The 19,761-nt window shown below is 36.4% G+C and overlaps 1 long non-coding RNA gene across 1 annotated transcript; it reads left to right on the top strand.

Annotated features, from left to right (window-relative positions):
* The first annotated feature begins 13,755 nt into the window (after positions 1 to 13,755).
* Positions 13,756 to 18,761, top strand: LOC125498367 (uncharacterized). Its single transcript, XR_007275331.2, has 2 exons — positions 13,756 to 16,688; positions 16,792 to 18,761. It is a non-coding gene; the product is annotated as an uncharacterized LOC125498367 (long non-coding RNA).
* The last annotated feature ends 1,000 nt before the right edge of the window (positions 18,762 to 19,761 follow it).

Consider the following 19,761-nt stretch of genomic DNA (forward strand, 5'->3'; position numbering starts at 1 on the left):
ACCTTGAATATGAAGACTTTGCTCAAAAAGCATTAACCTTGAATAATATGAAGATCAATTTGCTCACCCCTAGCAAATTCAAGCACAGTGCAAAAACTGTGAGATTACGGTTGAGAATTTGCTCACACTCGAGCGAGTATTCCAGTACTTAGGTGGTTAGTGGTTACCGCCTAATACACGGTTAAGAGTGAGAATTTTTTCATCAAAAAAATTGAAAGTAGCGCGGTTTGGGTTGACATGTGGCGGGCACGTGTTATTAATTCTCGACGCTTTCATGTGATGGGAAATACTGCAACACATACAAGCGTTGAGAAATTCATTAATTATATTTAAACTTAAGTGAAGTTTTGAAACAATTGTGTTGAGAAAGTACTCTATTTCTAGTAGTGAAAATACAAAAAGAAAAAACTTCTCTCTAGAATATTTGTTCCATTGATTTGCTTCTTCAGCATCTAGTAGAGCTATGGAGAAAGGACTGAAAAAGGGTAATGGTGGACAAAAAGTCAAACAACCTGTTCAAATTGTGAAGAAACCTCAAACAATTGATGCGAAGAAACAGAAGAATGTGGATCAAATAGGAGAGGTAGATGATGTAAGCTGGACTTCGGAAGAGGAGAAAGATGATGAATCTCTTGCTTTAGTTGATCTTAATGGTTCGGAGTTGGATAGAGCACATTTTCTTACGGCTAGAACTCAGGTTGAAAATTGGATTGCTTCAATTTGAACTCCGATGAGACAATCAACAAGTCAGGTGAATCCCTCACCTCATCCTATGCAACAATTTGCGAGTAATATTGGTCATAACACTAGTGGAAAAATCTTATATGTCACGTAGTAAAATCGAATCCGAAAATGATGTGGTCCTCTTGTGGACCGCATCAGATTCTAAAAACAAATGCGAATTTTTCAAAATCTGATGCGGTTTGGTGGACCACATCTGATTTTCTTACTTTTTTGAAAGTGCTGGCCCAATCTTCCCCAAAAACGCTAGTCCAATCTTCCCACAATAAAAACTAACCCTAAGTGGCATCCTCACTCAACATTCCTCCCTCTCTCACGATCCCCCATCTTCTCTCTCCTCACCTCACTATCTCACGAGCCTGCATCTTCTTTCTCCTCACCCTTCCACCGACACACACCACACACGACAATCACCGTCAGCCATCGTTTCACCAACCAACAACCAACAACAAACATCAACCACGACATTCATGGTCACTCAACGTTTCAGATCATAATTCGTCACCTTCATTAGGGATGATATTTTGTCGCCGTTGTATAAGATTTAGGGTTTGTTCATTTAATTTACAACATCAGGTGATTTTTTTTTGTCATATTTTTTTCATCAGATTTAATCAATTAGTATTAAGTTTATTTTTGTCATATTTTGTCACCGTTGGTTGGTTTTCACTCTCCGTTTCTAAGCTCTCACTTGGCGTCTATGAACACCAGCCACCATGTAGGATTTGAATTTTTGGGTTTTTTCATCTAGATTGTAATTTTGTACCTTTTTGGATTTAAGGGTTTTAATTTCAGTTTCGTATTATTTTTCGTTTTAAAATTCTGTGTATAAGTTTCAGTTTGTAATTTTAAAATTTTATGTATATGTTTTTCAGTTTTTATTATTTTTCTCTACAATATTTTATTTTCAGTTTTATGTATTTGTTTTTTCTTTTGTATTCTATATATGTAAAATTGTTGAAAATATTATATAGGACTTTTTTTTTTTGTATAAAATTGTGTGTTTTAATTCTGTGTATACAAGACTGAAAAGTTGACTTGATTTTGTGTATAGACTGACAACCAGTGAGTGACGATGTTGCTATTTTTTTATGACCCTTCCACACTTTGTGGTGTCGTCCAGTTCAAAACCCCATCAGTATCTAACGAATCTGATGCGGTTTTCCACCGGATCAGTATATTCTTGATAAGTGTTAATTATTATATATTATAACCTTTTTAGTCCCAGTTACTAGCTCTCTATTAGTATTATAAACTATAATTTGTGGGTTTTCACTAGTAGAAAAATGACGATTTGCGTCCCCTGATTTGCGTCGCACAGAAACGGAAGTGACGCAAAAAACCTATTTGCGTCGCATGCCAAAGGGTTTGACGGCAAAAACGAACCATCTGCGTCGCACGTACTTAAGGTGCGTTGCAAATTATGATTTGCAACGGACCCCAAGCCCATGCGACGCACATCTTAGTTGGGCCGCGTATCCATCTCATTATCTACCCATCTCCCCATCCCCGTCTCCTAAAACTCCTCAACTCCCCATCTCAATCTAACCTAAAACTCTCTCTGATTTGCTTCTCTCTCTCTCTCCCTCTCTCTCTCCTTCACTCGAATCTTCTTTCTCCCTCCCCGTGTCTCTGAAACCCAGAACTCCAAAAGTTAAAACCCCAAATACCCCGTGAAGCGTCCCCAATGGCTTCGTCCCCAATGGCTTACCGACGCACATCTTAGTTGGTTCTGCCGGATTTTTACCGCTGCCGTCCCCAAAAAGACAAGATTTTTACCCCAAAAACCCCGTCAAGCGTCCCCAATGGCTTCGATTTGAAATAATTTGGCTTCGAAGGAAAAAAAGCATGGTGAAGCTTCGAAGAAAAAACCTTATAGATCTGAAATAATTTGGCTTTCTTCAACGTTCTGAAATAACAGGTTCGATTTATTCAATTTTTTAAATTCGATTTTTTTTGTGTTCACAGATTCAATTTTTTTAATTTTTTATTTATGATATTTTTGTGTACCCTCTTATAGATCTGAAAGTGACTGAAATACTTTGGCTTTCTTTCCCATTCTCCATCTCGAACAGGTTCGAATTCTTTAAATTTTTTCTTTCTGATTTTTTTGTTTACACTTTTCTAGATTTGAAAGATAATGGCGTTTTTTTATTTTTTATATTTGGTTTTTAACAGAAAAGGGCGACTATTGACGATGAAGATTGAAGAATGTTTTTTATTTTTTTGGATCTATGTAAAAGTTGTAATAAACTGTAAATTTTAATGCTTGGATATTAAATTTTAGGGTTTTTTGTGTGTTAGATCTAATTTTTTTTGTTTCAAATTGTGTGTTAGATCTAAATTTTTTGTTTCCAAATTGTATAAGAGGTTCCGTTCTTCTCTTTATTTTTTCTTTCTTCTCTTTATTTCTTTTGTGCGTCTCACAGAGATGATTGAATCTGGAATTTTAGTTCCAAAAATAATTTTTTTTTATTAAAATAGTGATTTGCGTCGCACATAGCCTATTGTGCGACGCAAATCACTGATGTGCGTCGCACCCTTGGCAATGTGCGACGCACATTATCTCTACATTACTCTGAGTTGGGCTGGGATAGCCATCTGCGTCGCACCGTATACGAGGTGCGACGCAAATAGATGAAAATGTGCGTCGGATCTGCATTCGACGCAGACCATTGATAGCCATTTGCGTCGAGGCCTGTAGCGTCGGACCCATGTTCGACGCAAATAGGCGCCTCACATCCGACGCAAATCGCCTATTCTGTACTAGTGTTTAATCGTTTTAATAGGTTATCGAGTTAATGTGTTTAATGATTATTTATTAATTTGACCTATGTCATATTTTATACTAGCAATAATTTATCAAACATTAGTAGGTACATTATAAATTTAAAGTCAAAGAAATGAATATTAGCCAAAAGTAAAGGAGATATGGCTTTCCTTGAATCAAAACCCACGCAACACAAGAGGAAGGAGAGGAATTAGTGGGCTAAAGCCTAATGATGCCAAGTAATATGACACATACATGAAAGCAAAAAAAGAAGAAAAAGAAAACCCTTTTTGCTTGGATCCATACGCAGCAGAAGGAGGTTGACAAAGGAAGGGAAGAAGGGCTTTAATTAAGACCCACAGAACGGCAATAATAGGAGGCACGAAGTGACGAAGGGGAGAACAATTGGACGAGGAAGGAGACGAAGCAAAGGACGGCGGCAGCAGCACAACACGAAGCCTCAAGAAGAATTCCAGTCATGATCTTTCATGTTTGGGTGATGTTTTCTCTAATTATGAGTAGCTAATTTCCCAATTCTAGGGCTTATATGAAACCCTATTAATATGAATTGATTGTTTAGTTTTGTTTGAGAATTAATCTATGGTTTATGATTGCATAACTCTTAGGGGGTATTTGGTTCACTAGTTTTAGGTATGAGGTATGGATTTGAAATGAGCAAAACTCATACCTAGTGTTTGTTTAACTTATTTCTAAATTTTAAACCCATACCTCAAACCCATAAGGTATGGGGTTTAGAAACCCATGGGGGGAGGTGGGTATGGCTCATAACTTACCTCTAGGTATCAAATAAAAGAAGATTTTCTATTCCTAAATGAAACCAAACATAAGGTATTAAGTATCAAGTTCCAAACCCATACCACATTGGTTTCATTCCTGATTCCAAACCCATACCATTATATGAACCATATGCCCCCTTAAGATTATTATTGGGTTTATCATTGTTTGCAATATAGATTGGTAATTGTTCTAGTAGAATGATTTATTAGTTTATATTATTATTAGATTTACACACTTTGTTCTGGTAGTTCAAATGGTGATATTATGCTATGGTATTTCATGATTTGTGATTGAAAAGTTGAATAATATATGCTTTGTTTAGATAGGTTAAGTCAGCTAATCAATCACAACACTATTTTATTTTAATTATTAACTGCTTGTAGTTTAGAGAGCTTGATAAACCAATTAATTCTCATTCAACTGAAACTATTAGTCTTATTATTAGTGGTGGATTCGACTATCCTAGATTTCACATTATTGTCTTTTTCCCAATTCAATTTTGTTATTTTCAAGTTATTTAGTTTACTTTAAATTTTAGTTAACAATAATTAGTTCAAAATCAAATCATTATATCACTATTTAGGATAAAGTTAGTAGACATTCTTTTTTGATATTACTCGACTGTTCCCTGTGGATACAATACCCTATTATTTTTCACTTACTACGAAGTCTTGTACACTTGCAAGAATAGGGTTTTATACTAAGTCTTAAAGTGTTATTAGGTTTTTTTTTTATTATTTCTTAATTTAGCTATTTTTAGTTTATGGCTAGAGTTCAATTATTTCAATTTGAGGGAGAAGTGTTTTGGAGGTACATTGAGAGACTTAAAGATTTTCTTACTCGATTCATAAACCATCATTTAGAAAAATGGGAAGTATGCCAAACAATTTATGAGGGCATTAATGATGAGTCTAGATGCATTATGGAGGTAATGTTTGATGGGGCCTTTATGTCTCAAACCGTAGACGAGGCTTGGAGTCTCTTTGAGTGGTTTATACAAGAAACTTATGAATGGGAGTCGACTATGCATTTTAATTTATATGCTCGACCTTTACCAGCTCGACCACCTTCTATGAGTTTTCCTTTCAATGAACCTCATGCAAATAATTTACCTTCATACCAACCTGATGTTCAAGTTTCGAGTTCCAATCATGTTCTTGGGATTATCTTATCTACTATTAAAGATCTTTCTAAGAAAGTAGAGGAGATAAATATTAGCTTGGAGGGTGTAAATAATGGAAGGAGCTCTTTGCGAGATTCTAATGAAATAGTTAGTGAGCCTTATCCCCCATATTCACCATATTATGTGGAAGAATTAGAAAAACAAGAGAAATTTTCTCCTCAAACATTCCCACCCCATGATGAAGTTTTTTTAGAGGAAAATAATTGGAAGTGTTATGATTTTGCACCACCGTTTTATATTGAGCAAGATTGTAGTTCAGTCAAGTTAGATGATTTTGGGGTAAATATGATTTCCGATGTGGATGATATTGAGCTTAAGTTACCAATTGAGCAAGAAAGGTTAATCAATTTCGGATATAATTAAGAGAATGTCACTAAGATTTTTTATACTTCACTTATGAGTTTAGATAATTTTAAGCATAATGATAATATTTCACCTCATTATAGGGAAACAACTTCTCTTATGGGTGATGAGAAAAAACGCCTTAAGGAATTAGAAGTGTCACCCCAAGAAGTGCTTAGATCTTGCATTGATTTAGAGGAAACTACTGAATCAATACTCAATAGGTGCATCGGAGCAAGCTGATTTTAACTCACTTAATAACAATATAATAGTTCATGATTCTATAATGTCACACTCTTGTCCTCATACTGTTAGGCTTAGTTCCCCTTGTAATCACCCAAAATTCTGCATTATAGGACCTAATTACCCACAAATGTGTGATTGTTATTGTCTAAATCACGAGATTAAGGTTAAACCAACTGAAGTTTTCAAAGAAGCAAAGAACAATATTGAGGTGACTCTAGATGATCTTCAAGGTTATAGTTGTTGAATGCCACCGTCCACTCCCTCTCCTCTTTGGTAAAATATTGCTGTTGCATATTTATGGCTAGGTAAAATTGTCAAGCTACCTATTACCACCCTCTAGGAGCATAGCTCAAAGACTTTGACAAATTGGCAATATGTATTGTGAAAACTGTAAAAAGAACAGCATCTTGTAGTAGTATAAATAGGAGTATTATTTGCTTGGAGCAATGTGTGCTCAGCCAACTTTGAGTGCTAGCTACAAGAAGTAGTAGTAGTACTACGTTAGTTTATTTGTAAGTGGAGAGAAATTGTTAAGGAGTGAATTCTATCAATTTCATGTAAGAGTTTATCACTAAATAATATAGTGTGTTTAGTGTTTAGATGTGAGCAACACTTTAATTCTTATATCCACTTATTTGTTTTTAATCTCTCCACTTTTTACCCCAAAATTCCTACAATTGGTATCAAGAGCCATTCGTTCCGTTAAATTTTCGGGACCATTTTTTGGCAAATATCGATCGGGGACCGATATTATCGCAACGGTATAGTCAAAAATATTTTTGGCTAACTTAACGGTCGGGGACCGTATTGCGAGGTGATTTTCCATTAGTGCACAATCCGGGACTGTGAAGCTTGTTGGTCAGGGACCAAGCTTACTTGTGTATTGCCGGGCAACACCAAGTCACAAATGGCGGATATTGCTAGTTCATCTAGTAATATTGAGAAACTCAACAATGGAAATTACAGTACGTGGAGTACACGTATGCAATTTTATTTGTTGGGACAAGATCTTTGGGGTATAGTCGGTGGTAATGAAGTTACAATACCAACCGATCAAGAAGAATTAAAAAAGTGGAAGATTAGGGCCGGAAGAGCCATGTACGTGCTAGCAGCAACCGTCGAGGACGAGTTGTTATACCGCATCAAGGATGCGAAGACACCCAAGGAATGGGGCACCCTTGCAGCTTTGTTCTCTAAGAAGAACGATGCTCAACTTCAGCTTCTCGAGAATGAGTTGTTGTCGATCCAGCAGAACAACATGACGGTGAATCAGTATTTCACCAAAGTTAAAACTTTGTGTGAGCAAATCACAAAGTTAGATCCTGAAAATCCTCACAGAGACGAGGATGCGCAGGATTATTGTCCGTGGCTTAAAACCTGGTATAAGTAGTCTTGTCACGGCGATCCGAGGTTGGGCTACACAACCATCTCTAATTGAGTTTGAGAATGTGTTAGCCAACCAGGAGGCTCTAGAAAATCAGATGTCTGGAGTTTCCGTCAAGGATGAAGAGAAAGCTCTTTTTGGCAACAAGAAGTCAAATAAGGGAGGTGATAAGACAGGCGAGTCAAGTAATCAACATGGCAAGTCAAACAGACAGACATGGGGATTCAGAAAAGGACAACGTAGAGGAGGCTTCCATCGAGGGGAGCTCGACAAGATCGACAACAGGATGAGAAGGAAGGGAAAAATCAAACACAACGAGATGTCGTGTGTTATAACTGCAAGAAGAATGGACACTATGCTCGAGACTGTTGGTCCAAACCAGCAGAAGGGAATGATGCAACTTCGGTGGAGCATGAAAACCGAAGTGAAGTCGAGTGGGATGCACAAGCATCCTACGCAGTTGAAGAGGAACAGATCTTCGACATGGAGGTAGTGTCACCCAGCAGCACGAAGCCAGAGGAAGTTGCACTTGTCGTAGTCAACGACAAGATGATCAATTAAAAGATGATTGGATCATCGATTCTGGTTGCTCCAATCACATGACTGGAGACAAAGAGAAATTTCTGAGCATGTCCGAGTACAAGCGTGGTCGAGTTGTGATAACAGCAAATAATTCAGAATTGCCGATAACCCATATTGGCAAGGCAGTGGTGATTCCACGATTTAGCAACAAGCAAGTTCAGCTGGATAATGTCTATCATGTTCCTGGTATGGAAAGAAGACCTGTTGTCAGTTTCACAGCTGACATCATCCGGAAACCATGTTGTTTTCGGTCCTCGTGACGTAAAGGTGTACAAGCAATGGAAGGAAATTCCTTCCTATATTGGAGGGAGACGTCTTGAATCAGTCTACGTGATGTCTGCTCAAACGGCATATGTAGACAAGGCGAGGAAAAATGAGACAGCTGATCTATGGCATGCACGCTTGGGTCACGTGAGCTACAACAAGCTCAAGATGATGATGAAGAAGTCGATGCTCAAGGGTCTTCCTCAACTAGATGTCAAGGAAGATATAGTTTGTGCTGGATGTCAATTTGGTAAAGCACATCAACTTCCATATGAAGATTCAAAGTTCAAATCGAAGGAACCTTTGGAGTTGGTTCACTCAGATGTGTTTGGTCCAGTAAAGCAACATTCAGTGAGTGGCTTACGCTACATGATACCTTTATTGATGATTTTTCAAGATATGTCTGGGTCGATTTCATGAAAGAGAAATCTGAAGCATTTGGCAAGTTTAAGCTGTTTAAGGAAACAGTAAAGAAAAGAAGTTGGTGGTAAAATTCAGTGTCTACGTACAGACAACGGAGGAGAGTATACATCCAGAGAATTCTCCCAATACTTGCAAGATTGCAAGATCCGACGCCAGCTCACTTGTCCAAATACTCCACAACAAAATGGAGTAGCTGAAAGGAAGAATCGACATCTTGCAGAGACATGCAGAAGCATGTTACATGCCAAGAACGTGCCACCACGTTTTTGGGTCGGGTGTATGAGAACAGCGACACATGTGACAAATCGATTACCTCAGGCGAGACTAGATTTTGTCTCACCATTTGAGAAGCTAAGAAAGATGAAGCCAGCAGTGAGTCATTTCAGAGTTTTCGGATGTGTATGCTACGTCTTTGTTCCGGAGCATATGCGTAGCAAGTTTGATAAAAAGGCTATTCGTTGTATCTTTGTGGGATACGATGATCAGAGGAAAGGTTGGAGTTGTTGTGATCCAACAACAGATAAATGTCACGTGTCACGAAATGTGGTGTTTGATGAAGCATCATCTTGGTGGTCACCACAAGCTGTATTATTGCCAGACTCGAAGGAGATCGAGGAAAAGTTTCAAGAAAAGATGGACGAGAAAGATGAAGGCCAGGCTAGTCAAGATGGCCGTAGTCTTGAGATGGAGATATCTCAACCTACACCAATAGAAAGAGAGAAAAGTTCATGGCAAACAGGAGCACATCATAGAATATCGAAGAAGAAAGGCCAATTCAAACTGAAGATTTTAAGAAGAAGAACTCACCCAGCACTAGCAGGTCCACAAGGCAGAAAAAGCCAAATCCAAGATATGCAAATGCTGCAATGGTTGAGGATGTAAAAGAGCCAAATAGTTATGATGAGGCAGCTCGAAGCAAAGATTGGAGAAAAGCCATGGGAGAAAAAATTCAAGCTCTGCACCAGAACGAAACTTGGGAGTTAGTGCCAAAGCCTCGAGAAGTTCAACCTATTTCTTGCAAATGGGTATACAAAGTGAAGACTAGACCTGATGGTACCATTGAAAGGTACAAGGCACGACTGGTAGCTCGAGGATTTTCTCAGCAATATGGGCTAGACTACGATGAAACGTTTAGTCCAGTTGCCAAGATTACTACAGTTCGTGTTTTACTAGCACTTGCAGCTAGTAATTCTTGGAAGCTCTGGCAGATGGATGTCAAAAATGCATTTCTACATGGTGATTTGAATAGAGACATCTACATGGATCAACCTAAGGGGTTTGAGAATCAGTCTTATCCACACCATGTATGCAAGCTGAAGAAGGCGCTCTATGGTTTGAAGCAAGCACCACACGCCTGGTATGGAAAGATAGCGGAGTTTCTGGTACAGAGTGGTTATTCTGTAGCACCAGCCGATTCGAGCTTATTTGTGAAAGCTCAGGATGGAAAGTTGGCAATAGTTCTTGTATATGTAGATGATCTTATCATCACAGGAGATTTTGAAGAGGAGATTCAACAAACAAGAGCTAATCTTTCAGTACGATTTCAAATGAAGGAGCTAGGAGAACTAAAACATTTTCTTGGTCTTGAAGTGGAGCGGACTAAGGATGGGATATTTCTATGCCAACAGAAATATGCCCGTGATCTTCTAGAAAAATATGGAATGGTCGATTGCAAGCCTATGTCAACTCCAATGGAGGTTAATGCAAGGTTATGTTCAATCGAAGGCAAAGATCTAGAAGATGTGACCATGTACAGACAGTTGGTGGGAAGCTTATCTATCTCACGCTATCCAGACCAGATATTGCATATGCAGTGAGTGTGATTAGTCGATTCATGCAAAAACCGATGAAACGTCACCTGGAGGCCGTACGTCGAATATTAAGGTATGTGAAAGGAACCATTGACTATGGAATCCTGTACCGCAATGATAAAGAGATTGAAGTTGTCGGATACTGTGATGCTGACTATGCTGGTGATCTCGACACACGTCGGTCAACTACGGGTTATGTATTCAATCTGGGTTCTGGAGCAGTCTCTTGGTGTGGCAAGAGACAACCAACAGTGTCATTGTCAAGTACGGAAGCGGAAATAGAGCGGCAGCTATGGCTACACAAGAATGTGTGTGGTTGACGCAATTACTCAAGGATCTGCATCAACCAATTGATCGAGGAATCAAGTTAGCTTGTGATAATCAGTCTGCGATACGTTTAGCGGAGAATCCTGTTTTTCACGCAAGGACAAAACATGTTGAGGTACATTATCATTTTGTCCGAGAGAAGGTTCTACGGGGTGAGATTGAACTTATGCAAGTGAACACGGAGGACCAAGTTGCAGATATATTCACAAAAGGTCTTGGAGGACCAAAGTTTGAAAAGTTCCGGAAACAACTTGGTATGACCTCGAGACTTACTTTGAGAGAGAGTAGTCGTTGAGGGGGAGTGTTGAATGCCACCGTCCACTCCCTCTCCTCTTTGGTAAAATATTGCTGCTGCATATTTATGGCTAGGTAAAATTGTCAAGCTACCTATTACCACCCTCTAGGAGCATAGCTCAAAGACTTTGACAAATTGGCAATATGTAATGTGAAAGCTGTAAAAAGAACAGCATCTTGTAGTAGTATAAATAGGAGTTATTATTTGCTTGGAGCAATGTGTGCTCAGCCAACTTTGAGTGCTAGCTACAAGAAGTAGTAGTAGTACTACGTTAGTTTATTTGTAAGTGGAGAGAAATTGTTGAATTCTATCAATTTCATGTAAGAGTTCTATCACTAAATAATATAAGTGTGTTTAGTGTTTAGATGTGAGCAACACTTTAATTCTTATATCCACTTATTTGTTGTTAATCTCTCCACATTTTTACCCCAAAATATCCTACGATAGTCTCCTTAATGTCTATAAGTTATATCAGTTAGACCACCAATGCAAGTTCACTACTTTCTCCAATTTTTGTCGTTATAACTTTAATAATCAATTAAGGGTCATATATTTCTTAGCTCTTTGTACACTCTCTTATGCTAACATATGATTTTCTGAATTCTATGATCAATCTTATGACAAGCTTCTTCGATCTTTGATGGGGTATGATTTAACTTACTAATTCGATTAGAGTGGTTGATGCTCTATCTCCATTTATTTTTACTTAGTCTAGTGTATGCCTTTCTTCATCCTGGTTAACTGTTTGCCATTGTTCATTTTTATTCTGTTTTCTTTTGGGGTTTAATATATTGTTTTTGTTATCTTTATCTATATGCTATGAATAAGTTACTGCAGTTGATTTAATTGTGCAGACAACAGGGCCATTAAAGAAGCATGTATTCTACACGAACTTCGAGAAATGCAATGTCGCAACCATATCAAAATTGTACTCCTGCTACTGCCTGTTTCATTCTTCATTATAGCTGCTGTCTGTCGTCTTTCTGTCCAGCGTCTAGTACTATTGTTGATTCTCCGACTAGGCATCATGTTATACTTCTCCAGCAAATCCGCCAGATTGTGTAGCTCCATCACTTTTATTTTGATGCTTTCTTTTACTTTCTTCTTACATTGTGGGCAATGCAGGAACTAAGTGTGGGGGAGAGGAGATTTTGGTGCATTTTTTTTATTGTTTTGTGTATGTTGCTGTTGTTTGGTGTTGGTTCGCTGGCTAGCTGCTTTGCGGGAAGAATTTTAGTGCTTTACAGGTTTATTTTATGGCATATAATTGCTGGGTTGTCCTATTTATGGGGAGGTGTTGCCCAAATTTTTCATAAATTTTAAGGGAAAACTTTTAAGTTTATATATGTTATTACGTGTCTATTTGAGGGTATATTTATACACCGTTCATTTTCATCTCATAGATGAGCAGCTTGTTAATGAGAATAATTGATAATAGGCTCTAATGTAATAACGTTTTACTCAAATTCCGTTTTATTACATAAATTTTTTTTTTGAAGCTATGAATGTGATGGCTTTAACTCTTGCAACCTATCAATGTACCTTAATAATGATCATTCTTATTGGTAATCTAGCACACTTTCTTCATTGGCTAAGATGCGGAGTATGGAGGAAGGACTTTTATACCTTAATGTACCTAATTAGTACCTATACTTATCTTGGTGATCTTTCACTGCTCTTGGTTACTGGAGATTTACTTGACTTTGTTAAAAAAATTGAGGGAATCATGGTTCAGAAAAAAAAAGGGATTAGTAATTCAAATTATCAAAATTGTGAGAATGTGAACCACTATAAAAAAAAGAGTGAAAAAAAATATTGTATTTCCAAAAAGGAAACTGAAAAAAAAAACATATAAAAGCCTTAAGAGCAAAGCAAACAACAAAGTATCGAGTACTCCTTTGAGATCATTGGGTGCCAAGTGCAATGTCATATGAAACAGACGATCCATGTACGGGTACTAAGTGTTTCTTGTACGGACAAGTATGTGGGAACCAACTGAAACAATAATCAAGTCTAACCAAAGTACCTCGTATTCGAACGTCAACACACTTGCACATGAGCACCTAGATTACTTATGAGATCACACTAATTTTATTATAAAGGTTGCTTGAGAATAAAAGTCAGTAGCGTTCATAGCTTGCTAACACAACACAAATGTTTTTATGGCTAACTTTTAAATTCTTTTAAAACAAAATTGTTTTAGCCTATTGTTAAACTCTCATTACTTAGGTTTTTTTTCCCTGAGAGATGGTGTAGTGATACGACCCAAGTTGGTCTTGAGTGATATTGGATATTGGTTCAATATTTTCTTTGCTCGAGGACTAGCAAAGTTAAAGTGTGGGGGAGTTGATAAGTGTTAATTATTATATATTTTAACCTCTTTAGTCCCACTTACTAGCTCTCTATTAGTATTTATAAGTTGTGGGTTTTAATCGTTTTAATAGGCTATCGAAGTAATTGTGTTTAATGATTATTTATTAATTTGACCTATATCATATTTTATACTAGCAATAATTATTTTTCAAACGTTAGCAGGTACATTATAATTTTAAAGTCAAAGAAATGAATATTAGCCTTAGCAATTTTATGAGTTAAGCTAATTTGATTATATCATGCAGCAAAAAGTAAAGGAGATGTGGCTTTCCTTGAATCAAAACCCAAGCAACACAAGAGGAAGGAGAGGAATTAGTGGGCTAAAGCCCAATGGTGCCAAGTAATATCACACATACATCAAAGGAAAAAAGAAGAAAAAGAAAACCCTTTTTGCTTGGATCCATACGCAGCAGAAGGAGGTTGAGAAAGGAAGGGAAGATGGGCTTTAATTAAGACCCACAGAACGACAATAATAGGAGGCACGAAGGGGAGAACAATTGGACAAGGAAGGAGACGAAGCAGAGGACGGCGGCAACAGTACATCACGGGGTTCGAAGCCTCAAGCAGAATTCCAGTCATTATCTTTCATGTTTGGGTGATGTTTTCTCTAATTTTGAGTAGCTAATTTCCCAATTCTAGGGCTTATATGAAACCCTATTAATATGAATTGATTGTTTAGTTTTGTTTGAGAATTAATCTATGGTTTATGATTGCATAACTCTTAAGATTATTATTGGGTTTATCATTGTTTGCAATATAGATTGGTAATTGTTCTTGTAGAATGATTTATTAGTTTGTATTATTATTAGATTTACACACTTTGTTCTGGTAGTTCAAATGGTGATATTATGCTATGGTATTTCATGATTTGTGATTGAAAAGTTGAATAATTTGTGCTTTGTTTAGATAGGTTAAGTCAGCTAATCAATCACAACACTATTTTATTTAAATTATTCCCTGCTTGTAGTTTAGAGAGCTTGATAAACCAATTAATTCTCATTCAAATGAAACTATTAGTCTTATTATTAGTGGTGGATTCGACTATCCTAGATTTCACATTATTGTCTTTTTCCCAATTTAATTTTGTTATTTTCAAGTTATTTAGTTTACTTTAAATTTTAGTTAACAATAATTAGTTCAAAATCAAATCATTATATCACTATTTAGGATAAAGTTAGTAGACATTATATTTTTCACTACCCTATTATTTTTCACTAACTACTAAGTCTTGTACACTTGCAAGAATAGGGTTTTATACTAAGTCTTAAAGTGTTATTAGGTTTTTTTTTTTATTTCTTAATTTAGCTATTTTTAGTTTATAGCTAGAGTTCAATTATTTCAATTTGAGGGAGAAGTGTTTTGGAGGTACATTGAGAGACTTAAAGATTTTCTTACTCGATTCATAAACCATCATTTAGAAAAATGGGAAGTATGCCAAACAATTTATGAGGGCGTTAATGATGAGTCTAGATGCATTATGGAGGTAATGTTTGATGGGGCCTTTATGTCTCAAACCGTAGATGAGGCTTGGAGTCTCTTTGAGTGGTTTATACAAGAAACTTATGATTGGGAGTCGACTATGCATTTTAATTTATATGATCGACCTTTACCAGCTCGACCACCCTCTATGAGTTTTCCTTTCAATGAACCTCATGCAAATAATTTACCTTCATACCAACCTGATGTTCAAGTTTCGAGTTCCAATCATGATCTTGGGATTATCTTCTCTACTATTAAAGATCTTTCTAAGAAAGTAGAGGAGATAAATATTGGCTTAGAGGGTGTAAATAATGGAAGGATCTCTTTGCGAGATTCTAATGAAATAGTTAGTGCGCCTTATCCCCCATATTCACCATATTATGTGGAAGAATTAGAAAAACAAGAGCAATTTTCTCCTCAAACATTCCCAACCCATGATGAAGTTTTTTTTGAGGAAAATAATGAGGAGTGTTATGATTTTGCACCACCGTTTTATATTGAGCAGGATTGTAGTTCAGTCAAGTTAGATGATTTTGGGGTAAACATGATTTCCGATGTGGATGATATTGAGCTTAAGTTACCAATTGAGCAAGAAAGGTGAATCAATTTCGGAGATAATAAAGAGAATGTCACTAAGATTTTTTATACTTTACTTATGAGTTTAGATAATTTTCAGCATAATGATAATATTTCACCTCATTATAGGGAAACAACTTCTCTTATGGGTGATGAAAAAAAACGCCTTAAGGAATTAGAAGAGTCACCCCTAGAAGTGCTTAGATCTTGCATTGATTTAGAGGAAACTACTGAATCAATACTCAATAGGTGCATCAGAGCAAGCTGATTTTAACTCACTTAATAACAATATAATAGTTCATGATTCTATAGTGTCACACTCTTGTCCTCATACTGTTAGGCTTAGTTCCCCTTGTAATCACCCAAAATTCTGCATTATAGGACCTAATTACCCACAAATGTGTGATGGTTATTGTCTAAATCACGAGATTGGTTAAACCAACTGAAGTTTTCAAAGAAGCAAAGAACAATATTGAGGTAACTCTAGATGATCTTCAAGGTTATAGTCTCCCTAATGTCTAGCTATAAGTTATATCAGTTAGACCACCAATGCAAGTTCACTACTTTCTCCAATATTTGTCGTTATAACTTTAATAATCTATTAAGGGTCATATATTTCTTAGCTCTTTGTACACTCTCTTATGCTTACATATGATTTTCTGAGTTCTATGATCAATCTTATGACAAGCTTCTTCGATCTTTGATGGGGTATGATTTAACTTACTAAATTCGATTAGAGTGGTTGATGCTCTATCTCCATTTCCATTTTCTTACTTAGTCTAGTGTATGCCTTTCTTCATCCTGGTTAACTGTTTGCCATTGTTCATTTTTATTCTGTTTTCTTTTGGGGTTTAATATATTGTTTTTGTTATCTTTATCTATATGCTATGAATAAGTTACTACAGTTGATTTTATTGTGCACACAACAGGGCCATTAATGCAGAAGCATGTATTCTACACGAACTTCGAGAAATGCAATGTCGCACCCATATCAATTGTACTCCTGCTACTGCCTGTTTCATTCTTCATTCTGGCTGCTGTTTGTCGTCTTTCTGTCCAGCGTCTAGTACTATTGTTACAACTTCTCCGACTAGGTATCATGTTATACTTCTCCAGCAAATCCGCCAGATTGTGTAGCTCCATCATTTTTATTTTGATGCTTTCTTTTACTTTCTTCTTACATTGTGGGCAATGCAGGAACTAAGTGTGGGGGAGAGGAGATTTCGGTGCAATTTTTTTTATTGTTTGGTGTATGTTGCTGTTGTTTGGTGTTGGTTCACTGGCTAGCTGCTTTGTGGGAAGAATATTAGTGCTTTACAGCCTTACAGGTTTATTTTATGGCATATAATTGCTGGGTTGTCCTATTTATGGGGAGGTGTTGCCCAAATTTTTCATAAATTTTAAGGGAAAACTTTTAAGTTTATATATGTTATTACGTGTCTATTTGAGGGTATATTATACACCGTTCATTTTCATCTCATAGATGAGCAGCTTGTTAATGAGAATAATTGATAATAGGCTCTAATGTAATAACGTTTTACTCAAATTCCGTTTTATTACATAATTTTTTTTTTTAAGCTTTGAATGTGATGGCTTTAACTCTTGCAACCTATCAATGTACCTTAATAATGATCATTCTTATTGGTAATCTAGCACACTTTCTTCATTGGCTAAGATGCGGAGTATGGAGGAAGGACTTTTATACCTTAATGTACCTAATTAATACCTATACTTATCTTGGTGATCTTTCACTGCTCTTGGTTACTGGAGATTTACTTGACTTTGTTAAAAAAATAGAGGGAATAATCATGGTTCAGAAAAACAAGGGATTAGTAATCCAAATTATCAAAATTGTGAGAATGTGAACCACTATAAAAAAAAGAGTGAAAAAAAAATATTGTATTTCCAAAAAGGAAACTGAAAAAAAAAGCATATAAAAACCTAAAGAGCAAAGCAAACAACAAAGTATCGAGTACTCCTTTGAGATCATTGGGTGGCAAGTGCAATGTCATATGAAACAGACGATCCATGTACGGGTACTAAGTGCTTCTTGTACGGAAAAGTATGTGGGAACCAACTGAAACAATAATCAAGTCTAACCAAAGTACCTCGTATTCGAACGTCAATACACTTGCACATGAGCACCTAGATTACTTATGAGATCAAACTAATTTTATTATAAAGGTTGCTTGAGAATAAAAGTTAGTAGCGTTCATAGCTTGCTAACACAACACAAATGTTTTTATGGCTAACTTTTAAATTCTTTTAAAACAAAATTGTTTTAGCCTATTGTTAAACTCTCATTACTTTGGTTTTTTCCCTGAGAGATGGTGCAGTGATATGACCCAAGTTGGTCTTGAGTGATATTGGATATTGGTTCAATATTTTCTTTGCTCGAGGACTAGCAAAGTTAAAGTGTGGGGGAGTTGATAAGTGTTAATTATTATATATTATAACCTCTTTAGTCCCACTTACTAGCTCTCTATTAGTATTTATAAGTTGTGGGTTTTAATCGTTTTAATAGGTTATCGAAGTAATTGTGTTTAATGATTATTTATTAATTTGACCTATATCATATTTTATACTAGCAATAATTTATCAAACGTTAGCAGGTACATTATAATTTTAAAGTCAAAGAAATGAATATTAGCCTTAGCAATTTTATGAGTTAAGCTAATTTGATTATATCATGCAGCAAAAAGTAAAGGAGATGTGGCTTTCCTTGAATCAAAACCCAAGCAACACAAGAGGAAGGAGAGGAATTAGTGGGCTAAAGCCCAATGGTGCCAAGTAATATCACACATACATCAAAGGAAAAAGAAGAAAAAGAAAACCCTTTTTGCTTGGATCCATACGCAGCAGAAGGAGGTTGACAAAGGAAGGGAAGATGGGCTTTAATTAAGACCCACAGAACGACAATAATAGGAGGCACGAAGGGGAGAACAATTGGACGAGGAAGGAGACGAAGCAGAGGACGGCGACAACATTACATCACGGGGTTCGAAGCCTCAAGCAGAATTCCAGTCATTATCTTTCATGTTTGGGTGATGTTTTCTCTAATTTTGAGTAGCTAATTTCCCAATTCTAGGGCTTAGATGAAACCCTATTAATATGAATTGATTGTTTAGTTTTGTTTGAGAATTAAACTATGGTTTATGATTGCATAACTCTTAAGATTATTATTGGGTTTATCATTGTTTGCAATATAGATTGGTAATGGTTCTTGTAGAATGATTTATTAGTTTATATTAGAGGTGATCATTTTGGCCCGGCCCGTTTTTGGGCCGGGTTTTAGGCAGAATTTTTCGGCCCGCGGGCCGGGCCCGGCCCGGTCATTTTTTTTTTTTTTTTGGGCGGGCTTTGGGCAAGCTAAAAACGACTTTTTAGTCTATTTTTTGGCCCGGCCCGTTTTGGCCCGCAAAAGCCCGCTAAGCCCGGCCCGAAATAGCGGGCTTTGGACACAAAAATTCGGCCCGAATTTAGGCCCGGCCAATGGGCAAAATTTTTTTGCCGCGGCCCGGCCCATGATCACCTCTAGTTTATATTGTTATTAGATTTACACACTTTGTTCTTGTAGTTCAAAGGGTGATGTTATGCAGTGGTATTTCATGATTTGTGATTGAAAAGTTGAATAATTTATGCTTTGGTTAGATAGGTTATTATGTCACCTAATCAATCAGAACACTATTTCATTTTAAGTATTCCCGACTTGTAGTTTAGGGAGCTTGATAAACCAATTAATTCTCATTCAAATTAAACTATTAGTCTTATTATTAGTAGTGGATTCGACTGTCCTAGATTTCACATTATTGTCTGTTTCCCAATTAAATTTTGTTATTGTCAAGTTTATTTAGTTTACTTTAAATTTTAGTTAACTTTAATTAGTTCAAAATCAAATCATTATATCACTATTTAGGATAAAATTAGTAGACATTATATTTAATATTACTCAATTGTTCCCTGTGGATATAATACCCTATTATTTATCACTTACTACTAAGTCTTGTACACTTGCAAGAATAGGTTTTTATAACTTGTTTAAAATCACTATCAATTCCTCAATATTGCTGCGAGCCCACCTGATGGGGACAAAATCGCATCAGTAAACCCGATTTTCACCGCATTAGATGGATTTTTTCCACTAATGTAATGCTGACAATAACGTAT

Source organism: Beta vulgaris, chromosome 6, assembly GCF_026745355.1.
Source record: "Beta vulgaris subsp. vulgaris cultivar EL10 chromosome 6, EL10.2, whole genome shotgun sequence".
Classification (NCBI taxonomy): domain Eukaryota; kingdom Viridiplantae; phylum Streptophyta; class Magnoliopsida; order Caryophyllales; family Amaranthaceae; genus Beta; species Beta vulgaris.